Source organism: Rhinopithecus bieti, unplaced genomic scaffold (genome assembly GCF_001698545.2).
Source record: "Rhinopithecus bieti isolate Rb0 unplaced genomic scaffold, ASM169854v2 scaffold_7684, whole genome shotgun sequence".
NCBI lineage: Eukaryota > Metazoa > Chordata > Mammalia > Primates > Cercopithecidae > Rhinopithecus > Rhinopithecus bieti.
Genome location: NW_016806071.1, coordinates 3,981,307 through 3,994,211, shown reverse-complemented (window position 1 = coordinate 3,994,211; position 12,905 = coordinate 3,981,307). Strand labels below are relative to the sequence as shown.

Below are 12,905 nucleotides of genomic sequence, written 5' to 3'. Positions count from 1 at the left end.
TTTTTTTTTTTTTTTTTTTTTAAAGAGTAGGAAGAATCAGAAGCTTGGGGAAATCCAGAATTAAAAAAAAAAGAGAGATAGAAAAAAGAAAATAAAGAGGAAAAAAATGTCCTTCATTGCAACCATTTCATTGTCAATAGCGTCTTGGGCTGTAGGAATGAGATCTTGATTGTGATCTGTATTGACTATAATAAGGAGAAGGTGATTATCTTCTGTACTGGTAATCATAGTCTTCATGTCTGTCATATCCACGATCATACCCGCTATCATAGTGAGAATCTCAACGTCTGCCACCATCTTCACTGCCACCTTTACCACCACCTCCACCACCACCACTATGAGTTGTTCTGCCCATGTAGATGCCCAGTGTAGGTATGTGTCTTCTCTTGGTAATAGAATAATCCACCTGAATTTCTTCTATCATCCAGCTCTGTTCTATTTGCCCTTACCATAGCCTCCTTTGAGTCATCAATTCTCTCAAAATATACAAACAAATCCTGGAGATCATCCAGTTTGTTGATTTTAAACCACATTAGCACCATTCAAAGGTCCATATCGAGAACATACTTCACGAAGATCTCTCTCTCTTATGTACAAACTAAGGCCAGACACTCCAAGGCAAGTGTTGGGATCTGAATTTGCCCTTCTGCCAGTATGTCTTCTGTGGTTAGACATTGGAGAATGACTTCGGCTCCTTCACTGCCAGTATTCTGGTGTATGTGATCTACTTCAAGATCGTCTCCTGTGAGAGAGAGTGGGATTTGGATCACGTGTATAACGTCGATGAGAATGCCTCCTTGACCTCGACGTTGATTTTGATCTTGATAGAGAATGGGATTCAGAGTGTTTGGAAACACTCGAAGGACTGCGAGATCCTGACCGTCTCTCCAATTTTACATGAGCAGGAGTTCCTGTTGGAGATTTTGACTGAGAGTGAGACTCATTTACTTAATCTAGGACCCATTTATTCTTCCAGATTCTTTTAATTCTACTTCACTCTTGCTTTCTACTTCTCTTTATTCTTGAGTTTTTCGCTTTTTGTACTTTGTGTACTCTTCCCCAATTCAAACAATTCAAAATAGCCTTAAAAAAATTCAAGTGCTTCTATCCGACCAATCTTCTGTTCAATTTTTCCCCCATTCACTTTTAACTTTCTGATCTGTAATACTTTACATTAGCCTTCTTTTATCTTGATTTATCTTCCGCATTCTTGGAAAAAGCTCTTCAATTTCTTCATGAACATTATGCCCTTGAAGTAGTTCTTCTCTACATCACTTATGTCAATGAGGCCCTCCCCGGAACTAAATAAGAGACAAGTCTTGGCTCAAGGGCTGACGGCCTAATCAACCCACTGACCAAACTGTGGGAAAGAGGAAAGAGTTGGCGACAATGGCCGCTCCACTCCACTCCCACCTGGTTGCAGGCTCCAGCAAAATGGTGCTGATCTATTTTATTTTTATTTGTTAATTTTCTTTTAGTTTAGGTCTGTTAGAGATGATTTAGTTTAGTATTCTAATATTCTAATTTGGTTAGATCTTTCGAATACTGATTCTTTGATCCAGCAGATTCAGCTGTCATGATTTTCTTTATCTCCATCACATATTTCATTGTACCATAAATGGCCACATCCAAATCATTAATAAAAATGTTAAACAGGACCAGGTGCGGTGGCTCACATCTGTAATCCCAGCGCTTTGGGAGGATCAGTTGAGCCCAGGAGTTCAAGACCAGTGTGGGCAATGTAGTGAGACTTCATCTAAATTATTTTAAAAAAAATGTTAAATGGGATAAGTCCAAGAAGCAAGCTGTAGGCCATGCCATTTGCAACGTGCCTTCAGATGGATAGATATTTATGGTCAACACTGTTCAGCCTGTTAGAAATTGACCATATTGAATATGACCCACATTTCTACTTTTTTTTTTTTTTTTTTAAGACAGAGTCTCACTGTTGCCCAGGCTGGAGTGTAGTGGCTCAATCACTGCTCACTGCAACCCCCGCCTCCTAGGCTCAAGCCATCTTGCCACCTCAGTCTCCCCAGTAGCTGGGACTATCAGTGCACACCACCACACCCAGCTAGTTTTGTTGGTATTTTTTTTGTAGAGACGGATTTTCACCATGTTGCCAGACTGAATTTCTACATTTATTGCTTAAGACGCCATGAGTATGTATCTTTTTTTTTTTTTTTAGATGGAGTATCATTCTGTAGCCCAGGCTGGAGTACAGTGGCACGATCTTGGCTCACTGCAACTTCCACCTCCCAGGTTCAAGTGATTCTGCTGCCTTAGCCTCCCGAGTAGCTGGGATTACAGGCATGCACCACCATGTCCAGCTAATTTTTATATTTTTAGTAGAGACGGGGTTTTACCACGTTGGCCAGGCTGGTCTTGAACTCCTGACCTCCAGTGATCCGCCTGCCTCAGCCTCCCAAAGTGTTGAGATTACAGGCGTGAGCCACTGCCCCAGCCAACAATGAGTATATATCTTTATATATCTATCTACTGTCTGCCTGTCTGTCTGCGCCCAGCTGACAATGAGTATATATCTTTATACATCTGTCTGTCTGTTCGTCCATCCATTCATCCATTCATCCATCCATCCATCCATCCATCCATCCATCCATCCATCTATCCTTTGCAGATACCCACCAGACCAAGGCTAACAAGGCATTGAAGCAGAAAAGGAAATGAAGCTATTTGGCTGTAGATGATTGCTGCTTTCCCTTCTAAGTAAGTGCTTGCTTTTGGCTTTTATCTGCCAGTAATCAGCTGGGTGATCTTGGAAAAATGACTCAGCCTTTCAGGATTTGAGAGTCTTAGCAATAAAATAATATGATTGGGAAGTTTGTAGAGACAAAGCAGAATGGTGGCTGTCAGAAGCTGTGGGGAAGGGGAAATGGGGAATCACTGTTGATTAGGTAGAGAGTTTCAGTTTAGGGAGATGAAAAAGTTCTGAAGATGGATGGAGGTGGGGGTTGCACAACTGTGTGGACATACTTAATGACACGAAATTGCACACTTTTAAAAATAGCTAAAACGACAAATATGTATATTTTACCACAATAGAAAAAAGAAATCCAGAAAATAAATTAAGAGTAGGCTGGTATTGGCCAGGCGCGGTGGCTCAAGCCTGTAATCCCAGCACTTTGGGAGGCCGAGACGGGCGGATCACAAGGTCAGAAGATCGAGACCATCCTGGCTAACACGGTGAAACCCCGTCTCTACTAAAATACAAAACTAGCCGGGCAAGGTGGCTGGCGCCTGTAGTCCCAGCTACTCGGGAGGCTGAGGCAGGAGAATGGCGTAAACCCGGGAGGTGGAGCTTGCAGTGAGCTGAGATCGCACCAGTGCACTCCAGTCCGGGCGGCAGAGCGAGACTCCGCCTCAAAAAAAAAAAAAAAAAAAAAAAAAGTAGGCTGGTATTGAATAATAGTAACAATAATGTTAAGGAACCACTGCCTGTCTTGTTTTTAATTATATAAATATAATAAAAAACTTGTATCAGGCTTAATGGTGAAATACTGAAAGAATTTTTATTTAAGTCAGAAACAAAAGAAAATGTCCACCTTCACCATTTTCGGAGGAACTATCAGTGTAATTAGACAAGAAAGAAAGATCATTAGAAAAAGGCAAGCGATTTGGTGGCGGGGCCTCATTGAGATCTTTCAATATGAATTAGAGAAATGAAGGGGAAGGATAATGGGACCCCTGAACAGTCTGTGAGGGAGTGTTGTGTGTGTACCTGCATGTGTACATGCATGTGTGTGTGTAGAAGGGAACAGAATAAATCAGTTGAGACCTGGGAAAAATATGATTGAATTACATGGCCTGCAGAATCACCATTGAGAATAGGTAAATGGGAGATAGAAGGCAAGTTTATGGAATGTGTGTATCTGAACTTTCCTATATGCTGCTTCAATCAGAGCACTTTCCTGTGAGCTCCTATTGGGATTCTGCAGTTAATAGAGGTTTTGCTGTTAAGAGTTTAGAACCATTGGCTTAGAACTCTGGATTCTTCTGACAGAAAAGTTTACTATTTCAGGTTGATCTCAATAGTTAGTGGTCAGCATAGTTCCTAGAACATAGCAAAGTGATTGAAATTGTCAGAACAATCGTTGAAGAGATGGGCATATAAATAATAATAGCAAACTTTGTCTTCTAGACTGTGTCATCAATTATTGGAGGATTGGAATCATACCTTGTATCCTACTTAGCTCCTCTTCTTTGAATTTCCTTCTGCTATTCGTGTTCTGTTTTAATGCCCTCTTTTCTTTGAAGTAACAATAGTTATGTGGAAAAAGGGGTAAGTTTGCATACTGTCACACTTTAGTATGCAGTAGAAGTGCCTTCTTCATATTTCCATTTTGTCACACAGAATATTAAAAAGACTTTTCTCAAGAGTTGAGATGTAACAAAGTTAATAATTTTTATTGCTTCATCAATCAAGTGAAACTGACATTTTAGAACAATTGAGAGTGCATGGCAGTGAAGAATAAGACTACCAGTATAGTTTGGTATTGCTGCCTTGATTGGTGCTAAGGTGCAAGCAGTCCTACCCATCGTTGCATTGCACTTTCACTCCAGTTGTCAGCATGGTGAAAAGGGCAAACATACTAAGATGTGGATTCCCATGAGTCTGTGGACTACACTTTGAGAATCACTGGAGTAATCTGAACTCATCCCATTTTTTCTTTGAATGTTGCAACCTGAACTTTACCTCATAAGATTACCTAGCCTGTGTAAAAGTTTTTATAAATTCAACAACCTGGTTAGATAAACTATTGAGTGTTTAACTGACCTAATCATTTAAAAATGTTTTAATAATACGGTGCTTAATCTGTACCCTTCATGATTTTTCATCTGAACACTTTATTGTTTGCTCATACATACTAATTCTACCCTGATGATTAAAAAAAAAAAGTTTTAGGCTGGGTGCGGTAGCTCATGCCTGTAATCCCAGTGTGAGGAGGCCAAGGTGGGAACATTGCTTGAGACCAGGGGTTCAAGACCAGCCTGGACAACATCTGGTCCCATCTCTACAGAAAACAAAAAAGTCAGACATGGTAATACGCACCTGTAGTCCCAGCTGGAGGCTGAGGTGGGAGGATCACCCGAGCCTGGGGAGGTCAAGGCTGCAGTAGCTGTGATAATGCCATTGCACTCCAGCTTGGGTGACACCAGATCTTAAGAAAAGGAAAAAAAAAGTTTTAAGGCTTGCATTTCATACTTCTTTACTCTGAACAAATCTTTTAAAAAAAATGTAGCAATTGATCTTTATAAAAAATAATTCCCTTTAGCTTAAGAAAATTATGTATTAAATATGATTCCAATATAATTAAAACATTTTCAAAAGGAGTCATAAAAGAAATGTCTGCTTTATTAAAGTTGCAGATTAATACAAACACATGATATCAGTAAGAACTCTGCCATTGTCAGGATTGCTATAATTTAGGCCTCTTGTTTCTAAGTCCTCAGGCTGCTGCAGTTGCTCTGTGCATCACATTACATAGCTCACCTTTTGTTTCCTGTTGAAGATAAAATGAGGCATAGGATGTGCAATGATCTAATGTTAGGTGCTTCCTTGACCTCATCAGTCTTGGTGGATAAATAAAAATACGTTTTAAGCTTTGAAGCATGATTTCAAGCACTTGATAGTGTTTCAGTAGTAGTCTTGGTAAGTGGGAGAAGCCAGTGATTTGGCCTGCCTTGGATGGATAAATGAAACTGCAGGTTGCCATGAAGACCCGTCTCACTTAGAGCACATGAGATACATATGAATCCTCGCCTTGGTCATGTTCTAGAGGTGAATATTAGCATAGATCTAAAAATAACCTACGCTTTTACCCTGAGAAATGATGCCACAGTCACTTGTAGAGTACAAAAACATATAAAAATCTTGCCACATGTTGGTTACAGGACACCCACTTCTCAGAAGCACCTCATCAGAAAGCCCATACGAATCATCAACTGTCAGTGCTTTAATTTTGATGTGAAGCCAATAAAGAGTACAGTAATACTTTTGATTCTGCATATCCAAACAAAGTCACAGCAACAAGCAGATGAACTGAAGATAACTTTAAGAGAGGCTTTATGATACCAGGTCCAAAGCATTGACCTCTCAGCATGCAGACAGCAGAATCACAGTTGATCTTTGGAACATTCAGATCCTGTGAGATGCTTGCAGCAAAAATCTTTGTTTCTGTAGCTTTTTGGAGAAGAGGAAAATAAATTTAGGATTAGTGAAATATTTTCAGCAGGCTCTTGAAAGGAGTTAGAAGTAAGTTACATTATAGTATTATATGCATTTTGTCATTGTGTAGATCATAGAGTGGTTTCTGTGTGAAATTTGGGGCTTCCTTGGGAGTGAGGAGGGACTGCTTTCATTTAGTATACTCCTTATTTAAGAAAACTCATTAAAATCTGTCATAAAGCAAATTTGAAAATATAAACAAGTTTGTGTTACAGATTAGATTACTCTTCTTCCTCCTCCTCTTCTTCCTTCTTCCTTCTTCTTCTTCTTCCTTCTTCCTCTTCCTCTTCCTCTCTCTCTTTGTCGTCTAGGCTGGAGTGCAATGGTGTGATCTCAGCTCACTGCAACCTCCGCTGCTCAGGTTCAAGCAGTTGTCCCATTTCAGCCTCCTGAGTTGCTGGCACTACAGGCGCACGCCACCACAACTGGCTAGATTTTGTATTTTCAGTAGAGACAGGGCTTCACCCTGTTGGTCAGCTGGTCTTGAACTCCTGACCTCAGGTGATCCGCCTGCCTTGGCTTCCCAAAGTGCTAAGATTACAGGCATGAGCCACTGTGCTTGGCCTCCGCCCTTTTTTTTTTTTTTTTTTTTAGCAACAGGGTCTTGCTCTGTAGCCCAGGCTGGAGTGCAGTGGCTCAATTGTGGCTCACTGTGGCCTTGACCCCAGGCTCAAACAAGCCTCCCATCTAAGCCTCCCAAGTAGCTGGGACCACAGGGACACACCACCGTGCCCGGCTAATTTTTTTACTATTTTGTAGAGACAAGGTCTTCCTATGTTGTCCAGGCTGGTCTCGAACTCCTGGGATCAAGCAATACTCCTTCTCAGCCTCCCAGAGTACTAGGATTACAGGTGTGAGCTACCACACCTAGCCAGATTAGATTCTTTAAAAGCAAATTCTAGATGAGGCATCAGGTTTCTTTTAATGTATTGGAATTTTGCTGTATTGATTTTTGCTGGAAATAAGTGGCAGTTGGCCAACCCTAATCTGACCCCCCTGGAAATTCCTTCATCATCTGCTACTCTTTGCCTCCCTTAATCTGTGCTTTGTTCTTGCTGTCCCTCTGTTTTTAACTACCTTCCTCTGGATTCTCAAGATTGCTCCCTGACTTCCAGATCAGTGAGACTTTGTCTGGCTGCCTTATTATGACCCCCAGCCGAGTGCTGTGACTCAGGCCTATAATCCTAGCACTTTGAGAGGCAGAGGCAGGCAGATTGCTTGAGCCCAGGAGTTTGAGACCAGCATGGGTAACATGGTAAAACCCAATCTCTACAAAAAATAGAAAAAACTAGCCAGGCGTGGTGGTACATGCCTGTACTCCCAGCTTGGGAGGCTGAGATGTGAGGTTCACCTAAGCCTAGGCGGTCAAGGCTTCCGTGAGCCATGATTGTGCCACTGCTCTCCAGCCTGGGTGACAGAGCGAGACACTGTCTGAATAAAATAAAATAAATTTATAACCTTCAAATTTTCCTTTCCCTTTCTTTATTTTTCATCTTAACACATCATCTAGCATATCATATATTTTACGTTTATCTTGTTTATCATTCATTTCCATCCATTAGAGTGTAATCTCTGAGGTCTCGGGTTTTGCCTGTTTACTTGCTGTTTCATCTCCAGTGCTTATACTCAAATTCAGCAACCTTGTTAGATAAACTCCACTGAGTGTTTAACTGACTTAATTATTTTAAAATGTTATAATAATAGAGGGCTTAATCTGTACCCTTGATTGTTCAAGGAACACAGTATCCAGGTGCTCAAGTATTGGTTGAGTGAATATTTATAAAAATATGAATTATGTGGAGATTTTTATTGTAATTATGTTGTAATGAGATTTGACCCCAAAACTTGCTATTATGAAGTATTTGTACCCTAACTCCTTGCTGTCGTCTTATTTTCAACTTGATCTAGGCCTATAGTAAGCTAATATATTTTTTGAATGGATTCGTCAATCAGTAAACCTCAATTTTTTTCCTGCAGAAATATATTTTGTTATATGATGTAACAGTTATATACATTGAAACAGCCAATAATTCGTTTTGACCTTTTGCAGATTTTGAAAATTTTATTGCTGTTTTAAAAAAATTCTTCCTATCCTTGTTTAATATTCAGTTCAAAGCTTTTCGGGACGTCTTGTCAGATAATTCTAAGCTATAATAATTGTTTTCTCTTAGTTTTTACAACATTAATTTATGAACATACTATTATTTGTAAATCCATTGCACCATTTATTCATTTAACAACACTTATTGACCTGTTTACTCTGATTTGCTGGCATATGGTTGCTCATAGTAGCCACTCATGATCCTTTGAATTTCTGTGGTATCAGTAATAATGTCTCCTTTTTCATCTCTGTTTTTGTTTGAGTCTTCTTTCTTTTTTTCTTAGTTTGGCTAAAGGTTTGTCAATTTTATTTATCTTTTCAAATAAACTGACATTTGTTTCATTGCTCTTTTGTATTGTTTTCATTTCAAATTCATTTCTTTTTTTTTTCCTTTTTTAAATTTTCAAATTCATTTATTCTCTGATCTTTATTACTTCTAATTTTGGGTTTGGTTTACTCTTGCTTTTCTAGTTATTTAAGATTCATCATTAGGTTATTTATTGGAAGGTTTTTCTTTTTTGATGTAGGCACTTATAGCTATAAATTTCCCTCTTAGTACTGCTTTTGCTGTATCCCATAGGTTTTGGCATGTTGTGTTTTCATTATTATTTGTTTCAATAAAATGTTCAGTTTCCTTACTGGCCGTTCAGGAGTATATTGTTTAATTTCCATGTGTTTATATAGTTTCCGAAATTCCTCTTGTTATTGATGTGTAATTTTATTCCCTTGTGGTCAGAAAAGATGCCTGATATCGTTTCCATGTTTTTTGAATGTTTTAAGGCTTGTCACCTAACATATGGTCTCTGCTTGAGAACGATCCACGTGCTGAAGATAAAAATATGTATTCTGCAGTTATTGGATGAAATTTTCTGTAAATATCTATTAGGTTCATGTGTTCTATAGTGCAGATTAAGTCCGATGTGTCTTTTTTTTTTTTTGAGATGGAGTCTCGCTCTTGTCGCCCAGGCTGGAGTGCAATGGCACGATCTCGGCTGACCGCAACATCTGCCTCCCAGGTTTAAGCACTTCCTTTCCTCAGCCTTCCGAGTAGCTGGGATTACACGCATGAGCCACCACGCCTGGCTAATTTTTATATTTTTTAATAGAAATGAAGTTTCATCATCTTGGCCAGGCTGGTCTTGAACTCCTGACCTCATGATCCATCCGCCTTAGCCTCCCAAAGTGCTGGGATTACAGGCATGAGCCACCGCACCCAGCCCAAGTCCGATGTTTCTTTGTTGGTTTTCTGTCTGGGACATCTGTGCAATACATGACCCATGTACTCTCTCAAGACCATGCTTAAGTGCTAGATATAGAAAAAGGAATAAGACATCTGTGCCATCAAGGAATTAGAGGACTAGTTGGGAAGGCAAATATGTAAATGAGTAAATACACCGAATTCTGTGAAGATGATCAATTCCATCTGGAGAGATCAAGGAAAGCTTGACAGAAATGATGACCCTTTAGGCTACTTGGGCATATTTGGGCTTTTTTTTCTTTTCGTTTTTGAGACAGAGTTTCGCTCTGTCACCCAGGCTGGAGTGCAGTGGCGCGATCTTGGCTCACTGTAACCTCCACCTTCCGGGTTCAAGTGATTCTCCTGTTTCAGCCTCCTGAGTAGCTGGGACCACAGGCACCTGCCACCACACCTGGCTAATTTCTGTATTTTTAGTGGAGACAGGGTTTCACTGTATTAGCTAGGCTGGTTGCAAACTCCTGACCTTGTGATCCACCTGCCTCAGCCTCCCAAAGTGCTAGGATTACAGGTGTGAGCTACCTCGCCCAGCCTATTTGGGCTTTTAGAAAGATTATTTTGTTGTCTGTGTAGCAGATGGGTTGGACAAGGGCCAGAATTGATACAGGGTTATCATTGGGGAAACTATTGAAGAAAACAAAGCCAGGGAAGATAATATAAATTAGAGTAACAACATCTAGAGTGGATAGGAAGGGATGGATTCAAGAGATAATTACTTATTTATGAGACAGAGTCTCGCTCTGTTACCCAGGCTGGAGTGCAGTGGTGTAATCATGGCTCACTGGAGCCTCAACCTTCTGGCCCAAACAATCTTCCTACCTCAGTCTCCTGAGTAGCTGGGACCACAGGCATGTGCCACCATGCCTGGCTGATTTTTTTGTTTTTTGTAGAGGCAGGGTCTCCCTTTGTTGCCCAGGCTGGTCTTGAACTCCTGAGCTCAAGCACTCCTCCCTCTGTGGCCTCCCAAAGTGCTGCAATTACAGATGTGAGCCACTGTGCCTGGCCACGAGAGATATTTAGGGTTCGAATTGTTAGGATTGATTGGTGGGTAGAGTGGTTCTTAAATGTCTGGGTTTGGATGATGGAGTGTATCATTCAGGCTTAGATGAGGAGATGGAGTGCAGAAGACATGCTAGGTGTTAGGGAGTAGTTAAAGCCACAAGGTTGAATGAGATCATCCAGTGAAACCATGTAGAGTGAAGAGAGAAGAGGTCATGAGAGAGAACATGAGACTGGATAAAAGTCACATTTAAGGCTGGGCATGGTGACTTATGCCTGTAATCCCAGCACTTTGGGAGGCTGAGGTGGGCAGATTGCGTGAGGTCAGGAGTTTGAGACCAGCCTGGCTAACATGGTGAAACCTGTCTCTACTAAAAATACAAAAATTAGCTGGGCGTGGTGGTGCGCGCCTATAGTCCCAGCTACTTGGGAGGCTGAGGGAGGAGAATCTTTTGAACCTGGGAGGTGGAGGTTGCAGTGAGCTGAGATTGTGCCACTGTGCTCCAACTTACGCAACAGAGCAAGACTTGTGTCTCAGAGAAAAAAAAAGTCATATTTAAGTGACACAGTGGAATAAAGTCCACAAAAGGAGACAGAAAGAAAAGTAGAGGAAAATCAATAGAAAGTATCACGTTTTTATAGGAGCAGAGGAGGAGAGTTTTAAAAAGGAATGTTCCTGTGGATAGGCTAAATAAGAAGGATTTAAAGTGTCTATTAGGGGACACAACTGGCTTGAGCGATTGGAAACAAGATGCAGGACCCAAATGCAGACACTGAATGGAATGACATCTTACACAAAAAGGGCATCTTACCCCCCAAAGAAAGTCTGAAAGAATTGGAAGAGGAGGCAGAAGAGGAGCAGCGCATTGTCCAGCAGTCAGTGATGACAACATAGGAAGATACGACTTTGGAAGAGCTGGAGGATCATGAAGACGAGTTTTATGCAGAGGATGAGCGTGGTATTGAAATGTATAGACGGCAGAGACTGGCTGAGTGGAAAGCAACTAAACTGAATAAAAAATTTGGAGAAGTTTTGGAGATCTCAGAGAAGGATTCTGTTCAAGAAGTTATCAAAGCCGGTGAGGGCTTGTGGGTCATCTTGCACCTTTACAAACAAGGAATTCCCCTCTGTGCCCTGATAAATCAGCACCTCAGTGGAGTTGCCAGGAAGTTTCCTGATGTCAAATTTATCAAAGCCATTTCAACAACCTGCATACCCAGTTATCCTGATAGAAATCTGCCCATGATATTTGTTTACCTGGATGGAGATATCAAGGCTCAGTTTATTGGTCCTCTGGTGTTTGGCAGCATGAACCTGAAACTGTTCAGTGAAAACTCTTCTAGTGAAAACTGAATCTGGAGCAATTAAGACGGACCTGGAGGAAAACCCTAAGTAGCCAATCGAAGATGTATTGCTGTCCTCAGTGCAATGCTCTGTCCCCGTGAAGAGGGACAGTGATTCCGAGGGTCACTGAGGCTGCAGCTGCTATCACATGTCAAACTTTCTTGTGACAAATTGTCTGTATTTTTTAAACAAGGAAAAAGTAAGAATGAATTCTTCTGGTTTTTAGTTTTGTACAAATTATGTTTCAAATCTTTACATTTTGGAAATAATCATTGCTGGAAATTCTGTTAAATATTTTGGAACTCTTTTTTTAAATTATAGTATTTCCTCTAAAAAGAATTGAAACCAGCTATTGGTGTGGCACATGTCTGTTTTCCTCATTTATATTTTAAGTAAGCCATAAAACCTAGTCACTATTTTTTGACATACAACTATAAAAAAAATTTAGTTTTAAATAAATGTGAATAAATAATAATTTAAAAAAGGTGTCTATTAGGATTGCAATTAGAAAGTCATTGATGACCTTAGGTAGAGCAGTTTTAGTAGACTGAAAGTAAGAAGATGGGTCAGTAATGTTTTTCTTTTAAAAGAATGTGGCTGTGAAAGGAAGGTGAAAGGCCAGTAATTAGAGGGAAATGTAGGGTTGAAGGAGAGGTTTTAATGTTCGTTATCAAAAGATGTTGAGGATGTTTACAGACCATAAAAGGGAAAGGTTGAAAAGACAGAGGACACAGGCACTTAGAGTATATTGTAAAGTAGGTTGTTTCAAAATTAATTTAGGTGTATGTTGGGAAGTAAATTAATCACTTAAGGACACTATGAATGTTTGGGATATATGTTTGTTGTAACTTATTAGAACAGCAACCACCAACAAATAGAATACTCAAACTCAATTTTAGAAGTCATAGGAAACTAAGAGATTTTTCTAGACCAGTTTCTTTTTTTTTTTTTTTTTTTT

The 12,905-nt window shown here is 40.1% G+C and overlaps 1 protein-coding gene and 2 pseudogenes across 1 annotated transcript in view; 2 read left to right on the top strand and 1 right to left on the bottom strand.

Annotated features, from left to right (window-relative positions):
- ZFYVE9 (zinc finger FYVE-type containing 9) overlaps nt 1–12,905 on the top strand; it is a 203,943-nt gene that overhangs the window by 18,090 nt on the left and 172,948 nt on the right. The gene's annotated exons all lie outside the window — the stretch shown is intronic.
- Nucleotides 134–5,791, bottom strand: LOC108531193 (transformer-2 protein homolog alpha-like; annotated as a pseudogene).
- LOC108531242 (phosducin-like protein 3 pseudogene) lies at nt 11,287–12,310 on the top strand (annotated as a pseudogene).